The following is an 18,786-nucleotide window of genomic DNA, read 5'->3' on the forward strand; positions in this document are numbered from 1 at the left end:
ACAGTTTCTTTGTAACATGGTTTACTTTTAGGATGTTTAGGGCCAAGAAAAGTAGTGGGTCATGAATGAATTTGCTTACCCTACCTGTCAGCGTGAACAAAATGAAAACTGTCTCAAATAATGTTTAGCATTATATACATATATACATATGTATATGCATATTATATGTATATGTATATGTGTGTGTATATATATTCAGGAAAAATTGAAGACAGTCTTTAAAAATCCAAAAGTGAGATATGTGCTTTTTTTTTTTAGGCCCCCTCCAAAAAGTTGGGGAGGTTTACATGGAGGGTAGGAGGGTATTAAGACAGTGGACACATAGAATTTACAGAAACTTCTATTCTCTGTGTTCAGACCTAGAACTTCAATCAGAAAGACCACCATTCACTGGCACAAAGGGACCAACCAACATTTGGACCTGCATGCTGCGAGGAAGAGAAGGACAGTATGGATTGGGGCCCTGGCCCCATGCACAGCTGAAGCTGAGGTCTGCAGCTCAGTCTGATCACTGAAATCTCAGGCTCCTGTATTTCTGTCTCATCAGTGACTTTTATTCTTAGCATCTTTTAGCACTAGCTTTGAGCAAGGCATTTCACTTGGCTCTAAATCCTCACAATAAATGTACGAATAGATAGCATTATGATGGCCACTTGTGAGATGACAAACTGAAAATGAGAGACACTGAATGAGCCCAAGTTCACCTAGCAGTAAGTAGGGGAGCCAGGAGTTGAATCTGGGCACTTCTGCCTTCCAAGCTCATGTTCTATAAAATCACATGTTGATTATTTAATTTCACTTTTATAAATCTGATATTTTAACCCAGCAATACCAACAGGCAATGAATGACAAGGAAACAAAGTATTACTTTTTTCAGGAAAATTTATAATAGTTTTTTTCTTTTTACTCTGATAGTAGGAAAATTTTTCCAAAAAACAGGAAATATCAGAGGTTGTGCATGTGCGTATCTGTGTTTTAATTGCAGTGTCACACTGTGCTGACACAGATACGGTGCCATTATTCTAAGAGAACATGCTGTTAGTAATGGGTTCACAGTGCTCACTTATATTAATCCTAGAGCTGTGGCTGTATTCCATGTGGTCTCCTAGGATTTGGATAATTAGGAGCATTACTAATTTAAAATGTCACCCAGTCTCTGGAATTTGCTGTCAGGCTGTCTATACTTTTAGAAATACCACCATTCACTTCTCCTCATCCTCCCTAGGAAATACTTCATCTTCACATGGTCCTGGGTTTATTGCAAGAAGACCCATGACAGCTGTCTAGAGAGAGGAGGCTGTGGGTTGGAGAGTGCAATCCATGGCCCCCTAAAAAGATGCACCATATCCAGAAGAACGTTACCAGAGCGTTCTTCAATGAAAAATATAATAGGACTTCCCTAGTGGCGCAGTGGTTAAGAATCCGCCTGCCAATGCAGGGGACATGAGTTCGAGTCCTGGTCCGGGAGGATCCCACATTCCGCAGAGCGGCTGAGCCCGTGTGCCACAACTATTGAGCCTGTGCTCTAGAGCTAGCGAGCCACAACTGCTGAGCTCGCGTGCCACAACTACTGAAGCCCACACGCCTAGAGCCTGTGCTCCACAACAAGAGAAGCCCCCGCAATGAGAAGTCCCCGCTCGCCGCAACTGGAGAAAGCCCGTGCAGAGCGACGAAGACCCAATGCAGCCAAAAATAAATAAATAAATAAGTAAATTTTAAAATATAATACCTTAGATACTATGCTTAGTCCAAAACATGGATACAAAATTAAGATACAATAGAAATTGCACCTGCTTGCTCTGGTGACAGTCGTCCTAGAAATGTGTGAAGGGAACACTTTGTCTCTTTTATTAGGGTGTCATGAAGCACATCTTAGAGCAGTGTTTTTCACTTCTCTTGATCCTGCAGACTAAAAACCAAAGAAACATTTTACCACTGGGAGAGAGACAGCAGACAGTGGGAACAGGGAGAGAGAGAAAAATTCAGAGATGGGAGGGAGGCTGATACGGTTCAGCTTTTTGCCAAATTAGGCCTTTTGGTAGGAAGATGCATTGACAGGCCCAGACCCTACCTAGAGAAGAGCCGAAAAATTATAAACTGTTGTGCAAATACCTTATTTCAATAACGAATTTCAAGCCAAAACAACCTTATTCATTTGGCTATTTCAAAACAGAGCATAGCCCTTGAAAAAGAATCTGATCTTTTGCTAGCATTACCCAGATAATGCCATCTGCTTCCCGCTTGTGTGTATATTTAAAAAGTTAACAAGTGAATTTTCAGTCTGGGGCCTGTAGGAGAGGGAGAGGAGAGGGAGGGACATTTTGCCCTGTCTATGTAAGCCATGAAACGTTGGAAACAAAGCTGAGGAAGGCTGAGAATTCATTCTCTGGTGAAAAACAAACAAGTCCAAGCAAGTATTTAGGCTCTAATGGAAATACACTCTTTCAGCCCCTTCCAGCTGGGGTTTCCCAGACTAGGAGAAGACAGGACATAATTATGTTACACCGTCTTATCTGGCACCTCAGGAAGCCTTGCAGCTGCCTCTAATCACGTTTTCTTGTCCTCACAGAAGATTATACTGAGCCCATGCTTTATTCTACCATTGGTAGGCCATCACAGAACTGGGTATGTTTGAGGACCTTGGCAGACATTAAGTTATACTTTCTCATCCTACGGAAAAGTATCTCACCTCAGACAGAGGCAAAAAGAGAGTAATAAAACCCTCTTCCACGTGTAAAGCAGTTTCCAGTCTCCAAAGGACGTTCCCCAGACACTATCTATTTGATCCTCATGCCCCGCTGGGATGGAGAGTACATAGTTATGTCCCCGTTGTACTGAGAAGGAAACAGGCTTGGAGAGACTGTTTCCAGCCCAAGGTAACGCTACTGGTAAAGGGCAGAGCTGGATGAGTACCCAGCGCTCGGCTGTCTGTAGCACCATGGCCATCCTTCTGTGCAGCAAAAGATGGGAGGAAAGGGTGGACTGTGAAGAGATGTAAATCTGACCACACCACACTCTAAACACTTCCGATGGCTCCATGCTATTGGCCTCTGGCCGGGATCGTCCAAGAGAAAAGACAACAGGAGGTCAGAGGGAGTGAGGACAGTGCGGTCAGAAGACTTATTCTCCTGGCTTCCTTCCGCCCAGGTCTCCATGGACTGGCTGTGTCCCCTCTACCAAAGGCCACAGCCCTTGCTGGGCTTCCATCTCTTAGAGCTATGACTATTCTCTCAGGTTTCCAGTAACCTCCCCTTCCCCCTCCCCCTTTAGGTCAAGGGGTGATAACAGGTCCCCACCCTTGGTAATGCCAGGGCGCTTCACCGTACCGTGTTGGTTCCCTGTACTCTGCCCACATCATTGTAAATGGTCCTGTTATTTAACTCTTCTAAAACACCTTGTCGAGTGTGCCTTGCCTCTCCTGCAGGAACCCTGGCTGATACATCAACTCATCCTTCAGATCTCAAACAGCTCTCCCTCAGGGAAGACTTCCTTAGCCTTTGCTCCCCTCCCAGGCTAAGTAAAAGTCCTCCAGCTCTGCGCTTTTTTTTTTTTTTTTTTTGCGGTACGCGGGCCTCTCACTGTTGTGGCCTCTCCCGCTGCGGAGCAGAGGCTCCGGACGCACAGGCTCATTGGCCATGGCTCATGGGCCCAGCCGCTCTGCGGCGTGTGGGATCTTCCTGGACCGGGGCACGAACCCGTGTCCCCTGCCTCGGCAGGCACACTCTCAACCACTGCGCCACCAGGGAAGCCCCAGCTCTACGCTTTCTTATCATCACTTACTCAAACCCTTCCTTCATAACATTCATCACAGTTATAATTTTTCATTCAAAGACGGATTATTTGATTAATTTCTGCTCCCTCCCCTTCATTAAAGGAGAGACTTCTATCTGCTTCTTGGTCACTACTGAATCCCTGATATGGCATGGGGCCTGGCACACAGTAAAAAACACTCACTAAATCTTTGTTAAACAAACTGAATAATAAAAATGTGTCTCACTACCACAGATAGGGAACAGACTCATGATCCAAAAGATACAGCGCGAATCTGTTACCTCCCTAAGAACGTACCTTCTACCAGCGTAACGCATCCTCTTCAATCTTGTGATCTTAAGCATCCTTCAAAGGATGACTTTCTTTGGACATTGTCATATTGTCATTACATTACAATCCAGTTAGCTCTAGTATACAATGTTCCTCTAGAGAGAGAATTCATCCTCAGCTTCCCCTGGATACACAGACAGTAACTATAAAAATGGCTAATTTGGGGCTTATATGGGGCAGCACCAGAAAATGGTATGAAATTCTTGTCAGGACTAATGGGGAAAAGTCAACAATTGATCCATGTAACAGTGGCCAAAAGTTCTGTGAATTTATTTGTAAATAAAATTTTTGAAGTATTAAAAATATAAGGTCATTTTGCTTGTACAGATGATTTTAATTACATGCTCTTATGGCTTCCTAGGCAAAGAAATCCTGCAAAAATGTCTGAACAGGTCTAACAAGCCCCAAGAGGGTTCAAAGCTATTTATTTGGATTCACTAGGTTAAAATTAACAAAGAACATCCAGGTCCTTAAAAAAACATGAAACAAAACTACCCTTGACTAATAAAGTAAAAGTAAATATGTACCATTATTTTTATATTTATTATGTACTATGCTTGCTTAGTACTTTTACCTTATTTACTCAGGATGACAACTATCTAATGTGGGTACCATTATTTTCTCCATGTTGCACATAAAGAGACTGAGAATCAGATGGAGTTGAAGTCATACACTTAATAAATGGCAGAGGGGCTTCCCTGGTGGCACAGTGGTTGAGAGTCCACCTGCCGATTCAGGGGATGCGGGTTCGTGCCCCGGCCCGGGAAGATCCCACATGCCGCGGGGCGGCTGGGCCCGTGAGCCATGGCCGCTAAGCCTGTGCGTCCGGAGCCTGTGCTCCGCAGCGGGAGAGGCCACAACAGTGAGAGGCCCGCGTACCGCAAAAAATAAAATAAAATAAATAAATGGCAGAGATGAGTAATAACAAACGTACCTAGTTGAAACCCTATGCTCTTAGATACTCCCTTCATTTTCAATTCTATTTTCTGTGTTGTTCAGGCTACAGTAATGTTTGTCCCATTTAGCCTTCTTTTCACCCTACAGTTTTATAACTGTCTTCCAATACCGAGGTCCTGATTATCCCACACTCGATTCTTCCAGTTACGCCATTTATTATTTATTCATTCTTTCCCTATTTGCTTGAGCATATCAACGGCTGCTCTGAATTGCAATGCCCCAAGTGTCATTTCTGTATGCCTTATACTCCGAAACTGTGTCCTACCCACCTGGCACTTCCACAGCCATTGCTGCTTCTTCCAGCCATTATTTTATTATATCTGTAGATATCTCCATTGAATCACCCCAAGTTACAAGTACCCCATGCTCTTCCACTGTCATGTACTTTATCATCATAGTTACCTGCCATGGGCTCCCTACCCCACAGACTGCACCTGACTATTCCAACATCCAAATTGTTGACCAACAGGGTGACTGAACAGCTTCCGAGCAGAAACAGAATGAGAGAACTACACAGCCTTTCGCAGTCCATCACATCGCTTCCTCTAGGGTTTGTCAAAGAAGGACAATTCCAAATCCCTTCAAGAGCTGCAGAAGACATCCCTTGATGGCTTAAATCTTGTTCAGATAATTAGAACTTTCTCTATGGCAGAAGAATTCTGCTGTGATAGCTCCCCATAAGACAGAACTCTGCATCTCTGTGCAGTGAAACTAGCTTTCAACAAAAAGGTTGCCTGTATTTAAATAATGAATAAATAATACTTATGAGCACCCTTGTTTCATTCCACCTGGTCTTCTGGCAGAGGATAGATAAACCCTTCACCAATCTTTTAACCACCCTTTCACCAGTTCTCCAACTATTTTTCTCTATTATTACAGAAAATACAAAGATGCTAATCACTCCTACCTTCTCTCTCCATGATTAACCCCCTTCATATGCTGCCAATAGACTCAGACTAGCTCACTCAGCTCTAAACCCTCAGGCACTCGATCATTCATCAGACATCAAAAGTGACTTCTATTACCCATTGTGCCAAATACTGCTAGATGCTGGGAATGCAAAGATGAAAATAACATGACTGTCTAGTAGGGAGAAGCATAATGATGTGTTACAGTGGCAAGGATAGTATTATATAATAGACCCAGTGAAACTATGAAGGAGGATTAGTCTACTCTACCAAGGATTCTGGAAATACTTCACTGAGATGACCCGAGGAGGAAAATCAAGAGGTAAGTCAACGTGTGCCGTCTGAATGGAGGGGGTGGCAAGAGCTCCAGACTGAGAGCAGTCTGAACAAAGGCACCCAAGAATGGTAGGGCCAGTCATGTCTGGGAGGCAGCAAATCTTCTCAGGAGCATGATGTGTGTGTTAGAGGTACAAGTAGGGGGCATGGTTGAGAAATGAACATGGCAAGAGCAAAAGCTGATGCTTGCTTGTAGATGGTCTTGTATACGCCACTAAGAGCTTGGACTTAATCCTTAAGCAAAGAAGGATCATGGAAGAGTTTGCAGTGGAAGAATTATTTCATAGTTGTGTTTCAGCAGCATCACAGTGGTGGTGTGGACTGGAGGACACAGGATCAGAGGGTGCAGGGCAGACATTGGTGGTTCCGAATTAACATCAGTCCCTTCTTACTTCCTATCAGAACCTCACTTTATTGAGTATTTATCCTCCTCTGTGGATAACCATCCCCAGTCCCAGGGAGGGGATCCTGATTGGTCCAGGGCAATCGTAAGTGGTTCCGTTTCTCTTGCCAGTGATCACTACACTTGCGTGTGTGATAAAATATTGTTAATGAGACCTGAGGGGAAGTTTGTTGGGAGCTACTGGAAAGGTTTTCCCCCTTCTAAGACAGACGTAAGAAAGATGCTGCTTCTTTCTTGGACGTGGTTAAATTGAAATGTGATGCTCAGAGAAACTGGATTAAAACACCTCAGAATCATACTACCTCCAACATTTCAGCCAATTTAAGTAAGGATTTCCTCCTGCTGGAGGCCAAAGCTATCTTAACTGGGACAAGTAGGGAAACTAATTGGAAAACATTTGCAATCCTCCAGGAAAGATACAGTAACAATGAGAATAAAGAATCAGCTGTGGGACAAAGGGGAAGAGAAGGAGTTGCAAAAATGCTGGATTAAAAGCAGCTAAAGAATTTGGAAACTGGAAAGGAAAAGAAAAAGTCTAGCCTGACTCCCAGGTTCCCGGCTTGGGGGATGTTTATAACACCTTCAGTTTTTGTAGCATGCCAGAATGGAACGCTCGCCTTGCTGGCCGGCCAGAGTGGCCCTAGGAATTGCTTGTCCTGGTCTTTGAAACATGGAGCTGAGTTTCATTGCTGCTGCTACAGCTGAAGGAGTTTGCTGCGGAGGCTTCTCCTGTTCCCTCACATTGCTCACGGGTACAATAAAACAGTGGCCACCTCACTCACGCCACATGCACTTTGTCCCTTGCCTCCTACCGCAGTGCCCTTGTTGCAGCTGAGGCATGGGGCAGGCACGACAGTACCCACTTGGCACGCATGCACGTGCACCATGAAGAGTAGGGAGTTAACACCCTGTGGGGGCGTGCTCCACCAGTGGGAGATGGCAGCCAATGGAGAAGTCATTCTCCTTTTCTCCCCCGATGAACTGTTTGAAGACAGAGTGGCTTCATATGACCTCCCTGATGATGTCCGGTGACACCGGGTGATCAGTCTCTCATCAAGCTGTGGCAAGCTCAGTAACACCCTCCCTCACGCCTGCTCTCCCCCCCTCTGCTCTGCCTCTCTCCTGCTCCACTGAGATTGCCCTCCCTAAGAAAATACTACCACGTAAGCCTTTGCTGCATGATCTGTGATTTACAGCACTGAGGCTAAGAAAATGGTGCTACTTAAACAAAATTCAACATGTTCACTGACATTTTTCTGTGATTCTGTCTTTTCCGGGTTTCTGAACTTCTAAATTCTAAACCTAAGCCATCACTCTGGAGTTGAGTGTGTCAGTACCTCAGATTCAGGAAATCAAGCAAAAACAAGATACAGGCACAAGCTCTTAAGTTCATCCATGCCCAATTCCTGGTCCAGTGCTGGAAAAGACCAGGTTCTAGTACAGCAATTTAACTCCTTTATACTGACTTTATCCTATTTATCCACTTCCATTTTTATCCTGGAAAGCAGATATTAAGACAAAGACACCTACTTCAGAAGTTACTGTTGCACAGAGTCTTCTATATAAGCCTTTAACAAAGTCAGTCATTGCTCCAAACTGGCCCTTCCTTCATGGCACTGTCTTAGAGGGAATGGGAAAGGTTTAGAAATTCAACCCTAAGATGTTTCTGAAATGCCCTGACTGTAGTGGGAAGAGAATCCACCAGGCAGAAGTTCACAGTAAGTTAGCCAGTAAAACCATACCAGTGAAATATTGATTTTTTTCAAACCTCTTTTCTTCCTAGCTCCCTCCCATGCAGAGCTGAGGCACTGCGAATTTCACCTTAGCAATCTGTCCCTTCTTTAATGATTTTGCAAGAGTGGCATCTGGTATGATAGTCATTAGTGCCACTTACCAGATATTTCTGGTTCTCCTTATGGGCACATGGTAGAATTGTATCCCTTGCTCTCTGGGAATTAGGAGTGACCACATGACTTGCTTTGGACCATGTAATGTGGTCAGAAGTGAACATGGGTCCCTTTCAGGTGGAAGATATAAGAACAAGGAGTGTGCTCTGCCACGCTCCGCTTCCCTCTGCAACAGGAACTAGTCATGTTTCACATGGAGGCTGCTTCCTCAGCCTGGGTCCTTGAGTGAGATGAGACAAAACGCAGCCCTTCGCTAACCTAGGATGGATTCAATTAGCACGATATAAAGCTCTATTGGTTTGAACCACTGAGGTCTGGGGGTTGACTGTTACAGCAGCATAACCTAGTTTACCCTAATAAGCCCAGTCAAGTGCCAGTGATTTCTGATTCAAATTTCCCAGTATGTCCACAGAATTCTGATGCTGTGCTGAGATTCTGGTATAGCAGTTCACTGAATTCTTATAGCCACCATGTGTTAAGTGTTCTTATCCCATTTTAAAATTAACCCCAAAGAGAGGTCACATGTCAGCATCTTGAAAGGTACAGAGACAGGCTTGGAGCACAGATATCTTGACTAGAAAATCCATCTAGTGCATTAAAGTCCCTAGCTCCCTCTTTCCCAAATGCCCTGAAAGACAGTCTGTGATCGCTGTTTATTCAGTCTTCTTGGCTCTCCTTGAAAGCTGCACTTTGCTTTCATACCAAATGAAAGCATTTTCCTCTGCTGATTCTGGCATCTTTCTCCAGTACTCTTACAGGAGCAGATTTTATTCAAGCTCAGGAGAATCCTGGCACAGACACGCCATCTGCTTTACTCACATTCAGGAAATCTATGTGGACACCCCCTTAGAGCTTAAGGGGCCAAAGAGATCAGTTAAGACCAACATCCATTTTCTACCTCTTTCTCCTCACCTGTATTACAGAGAATTTATCCCAGGGATGAGTTTTTGTGATATACGACCTAACGCGAACCTTGGCCTCGGTACTAGGTCGAATAGTGTCCTCCAAAACTTATGTCTACCCAGAACCTGTGAATGTGACCTTATTGGGAAATAGGGTTTTTACAGATATAGCAAATGAAGATAGCATCATACTGGATTAGGGTGAGCCCTAAATCCATTGTGACTGGAGTCATTACAAGGAGAGAGAAATTTACATCAGAGACACAGACACATGGGGAGAATGCCACGTGACAAAGAAGAGATTGGAGTGGTGCATCTGCAGGTCAAGGAACACCAAGGACTGCCAGCAGCCTCAAGAAACTAGAAGGAAGCGAGGAAGGATCTTCCCCTGCAGCCTTCAGAGGGAGCATGGGCGTGCTGACACCCTGGTTTTGGACTTCTGACCTCTGGAACTGTGAGAGAATAAAATTCTGCTGTTCTAAGCTACCTAGTTTGTGGTAATTTGTTATGACAGCCCTAGGAAACTAAAACGGCCTCCAAAGTCCAAGCCATAGGGAAACACACACACATACACATACACACACACACACACACACACACACACACACACACACACACACACACACACACACAAGACAGGCAGAGATATATAGATGTATCAGAGATCATTTTTCACTATCACATCCTGCCCCCATACATGTTCCAAAGATCACAGAGATAAAATAAAATATCAGTTTGATTATCAACCTAGAACATATAGAGAATGGCTTTATGTTGCTCCCAAAATCACTGTGCAGTCCCGGCAGATGTGAGTTCGCATATAGCTCTACCACTTAGCAGTCGTGTACCTTAAAGCAAGTTAGTTAAATTTATGTAGCCCTGGTCCCTTTTCTGTACTATCAGGCTAATAATATATCTTGAATTTTTTTGTCGTGTGGTGTGGCGGGCGTTTACCTTTCTTCTGTGCCTCTCAGCATCTGAACCCCCTTCCTGTGCTTGGAGAATGTCCCACTTCTGGGGCAGTACCAGCCTTCCACTTGGGAAGTTACAGGTGTCTGCTGCTCTTTTCCAGCATCCCTGAAGCTAAAGCACAGGCATGACTGGGGCTCTCCTGATAAGATGCACCTTGCACTGTGAAGCTGACAGTGTGCAGACGCAGGACAGCACAGAATCCACTCAGGTGCGGTCATGGCCACCTCCCGGTTCCAGCAGCACAACAGAGAAAGGTTCTAAGGACAACACTCCAGGGTAGCAGCAGGTGAAGCCTATGCAGGTTGCGGTGCCCACGTCTGGCTGCATGGATGTCTCCCAGAGATCAATTCTGCAGCATGATTTTGGAAATTATTTTTCTCCTTGTAGCCTCCACGCCTAGCTCTCTGATGATCCTATATCCTTTTCGGAAATTCTTTTTTCTTTTTTTCTTAAATTAGCAGAGTTGGTTTCTGATGCTGGCAGCTTAGAACCCTGACTAACATGCAAGGATTAAAATGAGATAAGATATGCAAAGAACCTAGCAGGAGTCGTGAGTTACTTCCTTTCTTCCCACTTCCCTCCACAGTTCTAAATGAGGATGCTGCTGTCAATGGTTAACAGCACTCAGCAGCGAGATATGGAGGATTTGAAGAATGGATAAAGATACCGTGGCATACGCACACAATGGAATACCGTGCTGCCTTAGAAGAAAGGAGATCCTGCCATACGTGACACACGACATGGGCGAAGCTGGAGGACATCATTGCAAGTGAAATAAGCCAGACACAGAGGGACAAATACTGCATGATTTCACTTATATGAAGTATCTAAAAGAGTTAAACTCCTAGAAGCAGAGAGTAGATCGGTGGTAACCAGGGGCTGGAGAGAGAGGGAAACAGGAAAGTATTAGTCAAAGGGTACAAAGTTTCAGTCATGCAAGATGAATAATTCTTGATCTTCCCTGGTGGCGCAGTGGTTAAGAATCCGCTTACCAATGCAGGGAACACGGGTTCAAGCCCTGGTCCGGCAAGATCCCGCATGCCACGGAGCAACTAAGCCCATGTGACACAACTACTGAGCCTGCGCTCTACAGCCTGTGAACCACAACTACTAAGCCCACGTGCCACAACTACTGAAGCCCATGCGCCTACAGCTCGTGCTCCGCAACAAGAGAAGCCACCAAAATGAGAAGCCCGCACTCTACAACGAAGAGTAGCCCCCGCTCGCTGCAACTAGAGAAAGCCCTCACGCAGCAACGAAGACCCAACGCAGCCAAAAATAAATACATTTATTTTAAAAAAAGATGAATAATTCTTACTTCTTAGACATCTATTTCACAGCTTAGTGCCTACAGTTAACAATACTGTATTTATTACTTAAAAATTTGCTGAGAGTGGATCTTATGTTAAGTGTTCTTATCATAAAATAATAATAATAGTTATCATTATAAATAAAGAGGACAGGAGGAAACTTTTGGAAGTGATGGATATGGTTATGGCCTAGATCGTGATGATAGTTTCTTGGGTGTATACTTATCCCTAAACTCAGCAAGTTGTATACGTTAAATATGTACAGCTTTATGTACATGCTTCATACCTCATTAAAGAGGTTAAAATTTTTTTCAGGAAGCAAGACCTGTTTTAACACATGCCAGCACGACTACCCGGCAGGCCTGTGTTACAGCCTTTATTCCATCAGTGATTAAGGTTGGGCCTCATTAGTGTGCCAGGTTAACCAAATAAAGTAGTAGCAGTGTTTTAAGGTCAGAGAATTTCAGTGCAGGATCAGAGATGGACCCAAGGACATTCGACCAAACTGATGGTAAGTCCACACCAAAGAAAACTCAAACTGGAAGAGCCAGCAGCTCAGGCTCTGCAGATCTGAGGATCAGCTGACAATCTGAACAGGTTGCTTTGCATGTTTGTTGTAGTTATTTATGTTTTCTTTTAAGCTTTCAAATCCCTGAATCCCTTCTGCCTAAGCCAACCTCACTTTTGGATGCACTAAGCAGCTGTTGCAACTGGGAATGCTCTCCTTTAGTGAAAATGCTGATTTAAAAAAAATAATAAGCTCCCGGCTCCTGCTTACTCTCACAAGTTTCCAGCAACCGGTGCCCTGACAAATGAAGTGTCAAAACATTTCCAAATTAAAACCCTAGGGCTCACACAACCCAGTACCCTCAGCAGGATGGACTTTTCCTGCTTGTTCCAAGTGCACACGCAAAAGAAACTAAAAATAGCCATATGGCAATTAACAGAAACTCTGAGGAGGGGGAGGGGGTGGGTTCCAGCAGCGTCAGTTTCCTGGATAGATTCCAAATGGGGTTCTCAGCCAGCAGTGCTCTGGCCAAGAGAGGATTTTCATTAAAACTGCATGGAGGAGGCAGAATGAAGAAATCAAGATTTGAAAGATTTAAAATTATTGCAGCGGTAGAAACTATAGCACCATCCCCAAGACCATAAATAATAATAATACTTGCTATTATGGACTGAGTTGATATTTTAGGCAATATACTAAGCACTTCCTATGCATTGTATCATCTTGATCCTGCAAGGACTCTAGGAGGTAGCTGCTACGCTCACAGATAAGGAAATTGAAGCCCAGAGACTTTAGATAACCTGTTCAAGACCTCAAGGCACACAGGATAAAGGTCTATGGCACATGTACAGCAGGTGGCCAAGCTGGAGTTTGAACTCAGCTCTCTGGCTCCAGAACTCATGCACGTAACCACAGTGCAACGCTGCCTCATACCTGCATGGGGATGTTTAAGTAACCACAATGTTTTCACTCCACCCTTAAGCCCAGAGAAACAAAAGTCTCTCTTGGCAATTTCAACCCACCTTCCCATGGCAGTGCCTTTCACAGGTTATGTGCATGGGCTCTAAAGTAAGGTTAACTGGGTTCAAATTCTGGCTTTCTCATTTATCAGTTGGATAAAATCAGGTGAATTATCAACATTCCCAGGTCTCAGTTCTCTCATCTCTAAAATGGCAAAAATATTAGTCTTTATCTAATAAAGTTGTAATGAAGATCAAAGGAAACTGCTATAGACTGAATTTTTGTGCCCTCCAAAATCCACATGTTGAAACCCCAATCCCCAATGTGATGGTATTTGAATACGTGGCCTTTGGGAGGTAATTAGGTCACAAGGGTGAAGCCCTCATGATGGGATTAGTGTCCTTATAAGAAGAAACAGAGGAGAGCTTGCTTCCTCTCTCTCTCAGCCATGTGAGGATACAGTGAGAAGGCTGCTGTCTACAAGCCAGAAAATGAACCTTCACCAGACACCAGCTCTATAGGCACATTGATCTTGGACTATGAGAAATCAGTGTTTGTTGTTTAAGACACACAGTCTATGGTATTTTTGTTATAGCAGCCTGAACTGAGACAGACACTGTATGGAAAGCTCTCAGCATGGTGCTTGCAGATACTTGAGTTGCTCAATAAATAATAGCGATTGGTATTGATCATTCTAAACCCATGCCCTTTTAGGTAACCAATTTCAATGAGAAAGAACACAAGAGCTTGATAAAAAGGTAGCATCCTCCATGGACTGAGGGGTCATTCAAGGAGGGTCTTCTGTATGATGAAGCAAACAGAAAAGGATTTTTAAACATTTTGGATTTGTGGTGGATTTGATAGATTTGGAGTTAGTGTGACCAACTATCCTAGTCTGTCTAGGACTGAGGGGATTCCTGGGACATTAAAACTGGGACAATTTGTTCCTTCCGTTTCCAGTGGGGAGGAGATACTTATTCCCAGGAGTGGGCAGTACTAGAAGCAAGAGAGGTCATCTCCCCTTCCTCTTTTTATCTCCTAATAGGAGTGACTTATCTGACTGGTGATGCTGGAAAATGGTTTGAGCTTGCATAGTGCTGGTACTTGGAAGGGGCCAGCCTGCCGATCCTCCACCCAAGCATGTGCTCTTGAGTCCCCCAGGTGGAAGCTTGCTGGGCAGGCTGTGGACTCGTCTGGGGAGACCACATGTTCAGCATACAAGTAAGAGGAAAAGTTCAGTTTGAGGGGGAAAAAAGGGGTAGGAAGCCTTATGTGGATACAGGCCCAAGCCCCATTCTGCAAATAGCATTACCAAAAATAAAGCTGATATTATGATTTCTACCTGACATCTGTGTCTATTTCTAAACTGGTTCAGAACTCAGAGGGGGAAAGGGATATAATTAATTATCAGTCATGTGATTAATTATCACCTTCATAAACCCCAACAGATGGATGCCTATTTTATTTCATTGGCAGAAAAACCCATTTCAGGCTGGCAGAAAAAAGGTATTTTGTAGAATCAAATGAGTTTAGAGGTGGGAGTGACGTTAGAGATGATCTGGTCCAATATCTTTGTTTTTACAGATGAATGACAAGATCTATATGAAACTCTGAAAAACTCATCAAATGCAAGTAATTTGGGGGAGTGGTCTTTAGAAGCTATAACCAGAATTAAAAACAGATTATAGATAATATAGAAAATAGATTATAGATTAAAACTAAGCAATTTCGGGACTTCCTTGGCGGCCCAGTTGTTAAGACTTGGCCTTCTAATGTAGGGGGTGTGGGTTCGATCCCTCGGGGAGCTAAGATCCCACATGCCTTGCGGCCAAAACACCAAAACATTAAAAAAAAAAAAAAGACGCAATATTGTAACAAATTCAAAAAAGACTTTAAAAAATTGATCCACATCACAAAAAAAATCTTAAAAAAAGAAAGCTAAGCAATTTCAGAAGGAGAGAAGTTTCCCCAAATAAAAGTATTACAATCAACACCTGAGAATTGAATTATTTTAATTGATGAGAAACCTGTAAGACTTAGGTCAGTAAGACTGCTTATCCACAGCCTTGAACACCAGGTAAGGTGTCAAAAGAAACAAGCTTTTCCCCTCCATCCTCACCTTGCCTACCTACCATAACCTGGTCTTCCTCATTAGGAATGCTTACTACTTCCTCACTGTTCACCAGGAATGCCCCACTGGCAAAGCAAGGGTCCTGGCACCTCAAGACACATGAGAACCTTTGGTCAAGCATGGCCATTTCTGGTCTTATCTTTTTCTCTTACCAACACACTCATCCACCAGAGTACCTACATTTGACTTTTTGAAAATGTCCGGTTTTGCATAAGCAGGAGAAAGCCCACTTTACCCTGACTCTCCCACTGAATACAGCTCTAAAACCTGGACGGAATGCAGGGAGCAGCTACTTGAAGCCTCTGAAAGGTCAATGGTAGCAGGGAGACTGGGAAAGAGGATCAGAACTTGAAATACTACTGATCCATACCCCCTTACCCTCACCCGTGGCCTGAACTCAACAAACCAGAAATGGACACCAGGGTACGGGCAAGAGAGCTGCGGGAGGTGTCCTCTGTTCCGGCTCCAGCTGCAAGAAGGGGAACTCCGAATGCTCAAAGAGAGTGTGGAAATTGTTCTTCCCTTGCTCTTCTTTTTTCTTTTCCTCTCCCCTCCCCTCTCCTCCTCTTCCTTGCCCCCCCCTTTCTTTTCCATCCCTTTCCTCCCTTCTTCTATGCTCCAGCCCCCAGAGACCTTGTGGGGGTCGTAGCATCACATCAGCCCAAACTATGAGACAGGGGAAACTCCCTCTGCCTTCAATGGTGCCATAGTTCCCAAAAACTGGGGCCAAGCCCCACTGCCTTTTTCCCCTCTCTTTGTCCTCTCTCTGCTTGGCGATACCTAGGCGAGGTCATAGACGTGCACGGCAGAGTGAGCTTTTTGTCCAGAGACTCAAAAGGGGTCCCAGGGAACCAGAAAGTATCAGGGAGATCATGGAGTGGAAGGAACTGGGCAAAGAAACCCCATAAAGTATTTTTTAAAATAAATTCCTGTACTCACCCCTCAAACTATACATGCATGGACCTGATCATTAGCACATCAAAACTCTGAGAACTCTGCCTAGGTGCCAGACTGACCATCCAGCGACATGCACATGGAACAGAGCCCAGCTGCACTGCTAAGGCTCTGAAAAGTGAAATGACACGGGAACCAGAGCCCTTGGAAAATCAACTAGTGGCATGGAACACGCAGTCCGAACCTAACCAGGTTGAATGCATCCTAAATCAGACATATTAACTCTCTCCATAGGCTTTAAACAAGACCCAGAGTCTCATAATATTCAAAATGTATGGAAAACAATCTAAAATTCCTTGGCATAGGAAGACTCAGGAAAATATCAATTCCCCGGGAATAGATAATCAACTGAAGCAAACACAGCAGTGACACAGATGTTACAATTATCTGGCGAAAACCTTCAAGTAGCTATTATAATAACGCTCCGAGCAGCAATCATGAGCACTACTGAAATCAAGGGAAAAGTAAACAGTCTCAGTCACGAAATACATGACATAAAGAAGAGCCAAATGGAGATTCTGGAACTGAAAAAATATACCCAACATTAAGAATTCTCCGACGGCTCTATAGCAGAATGGACGTGACAGCAGAAAGCAACCCATGAGCAAATCAACTTCTAGCTGGGGGCCTATTTATCACTATTTTTTTATGTGTCTTCTCTCTACTTTAAGTAACTATTTCAGCATCATAAACCACAACACAATTTAGTGGCTTGAATGAGAACCAATGTATTATTTCTCCCAGCTCTGTGGGAGGGCTGGGCAGTTTCTCGGTTGGTCTTGCCTAGACTCATTCATGTTCCTGCATTCAGCTGGAGGGCTGGTTGGACAGGAAGGTCCAGGCTGGCCTCAGTGATTGGCCTGGCAGTTGGTGTTGGCTATTGACTGGACTGCCTCACTCCTCCAAGTCACCTCCCAACCCCCAGCAGGCTAGACAGCGCTTCTTCACAGTATGGTGGTCTCAGGGTTCCACCAGGGTGAGCCCAGAAGCCACAAGGCTCTGAAACTCACACAACGTCACCTCTATCATATTCTGTTGATCAAAGTACATCCCAAGGATTGCACAGAGATAAGGGATAAAAAACGAAACTATCTCTTCATGAAAGGAGCTGCTGTACGACTTTGCAAATGGGTGTGGATGCAGGGACTGGGATCCTTATTTCAATGTTCTACCACATTCCTCCTGGGGAATTCATGCTGCAAATCTCAAAGGCCACGGGTCTACAATTACTATGGCAGTAGAAGAGACTGTGAGGCCCAGAGAAATCTAGTGTTTGCCTAAGACCACAGAGCTACTTAAATGGGAAAATATGAAACTAGACCCCATGACTGCTGATTCACTGACCAGTGATCCTGTTTCTGAGATGAGCTGTATAGTACCTTGAACACCTTGGCTGTTTAACAGGTAGGAAAATAAGGGACAACACTGGCACAGAGTGTTAGCAATCGTTCACCATTCAGATCCATTTTGTGAAGGAAATAAATGCAGGCACTTGTGGAGTCCATGAAAAAAAAAAACTGAAGTAAAGTGACACAATAAGGGCTATTCATTATGTAGCAATACAGCTCCTCACCTGTCCTGTGCACCAAAACATAGTGCATTTAGTCTCTTGAGTTCCTGGCTCTCAAAACTTCATTTCTTTACTGAGGTAAAATTCACATAACATAAAATTAACCATCAACCATTTTAAAGGGTACAATGCAGCGGGTTTTGGTACATTTACTATGTTATGCAACTATAACCTCTGTCGAGACATTTTCATCACCCCAAAAGGCAAGCCTGTACCCACCAAGTCCCCCTCCCCCAGCCCCTGGGAACCACTAATCTGCCTTCTCGCTATGGATTTCTATTCTAGATGTTTCCTATAAATGGAATCATATGTGCTTTTGTAGCTGGCTTCTTTCACTGCACATGTTTTCATGGTTCATCCACACTGCAGCGTGCATCAGCATTACATTCTTTATATGAACAATATCAATAGAAACAACATTCATAATATTCCATCGAATGGATATACCACATTTTGTTTATCTCTTTGTCAGTTGATGGGCATTTGGAAAGCTCCCACGTGCTGGCTACTGTGAATAGTGCTGTCACGAACATTCACGTACAAATAGTCACCTCAATACCTGCTTTTAATTCTTTCAGTTAGTTCGGTATACAGTCAGAAGTGGAAGTTCTGGGTCGTATGGTAATTCTATCAAAGCTGAATGCTCAGCCTAGTTTTTTTTTTTTTTTTTTTTGCGGTACGCGGGCCTCTCACTGTTGTGGCCTCTCCCGTTGTGGAGCACAGGCTCCGGACGCGCAGGCTCAGCGGCCATGGCTCACGGGCCCAGCCGCTCCACGGCATGTGGGATCTTCCCGGACCGGGGCACGAACCCGTGTCCCCTGCATCGGCAGGCGGACTCTCAACCACTGAGCCACCAGGGAAGCCCTC

The 18,786-nt window shown here is 44.2% G+C and overlaps 1 protein-coding gene across 1 annotated transcript in view; it reads right to left on the reverse strand.

Annotated features, from left to right (window-relative positions):
* Positions 1–18,786, reverse strand: part of LOC115863918 (histone-arginine methyltransferase CARM1-like) — a 268,372-nt gene that overhangs the window by 86,008 nt on the left and 163,578 nt on the right. The gene's annotated exons all lie outside the window — the stretch shown is intronic.

This window comes from Globicephala melas, chromosome 6, assembly GCF_963455315.2.
Source record: "Globicephala melas chromosome 6, mGloMel1.2, whole genome shotgun sequence".
Taxonomy (NCBI): Eukaryota; Metazoa; Chordata; class Mammalia; order Artiodactyla; family Delphinidae; genus Globicephala; species Globicephala melas.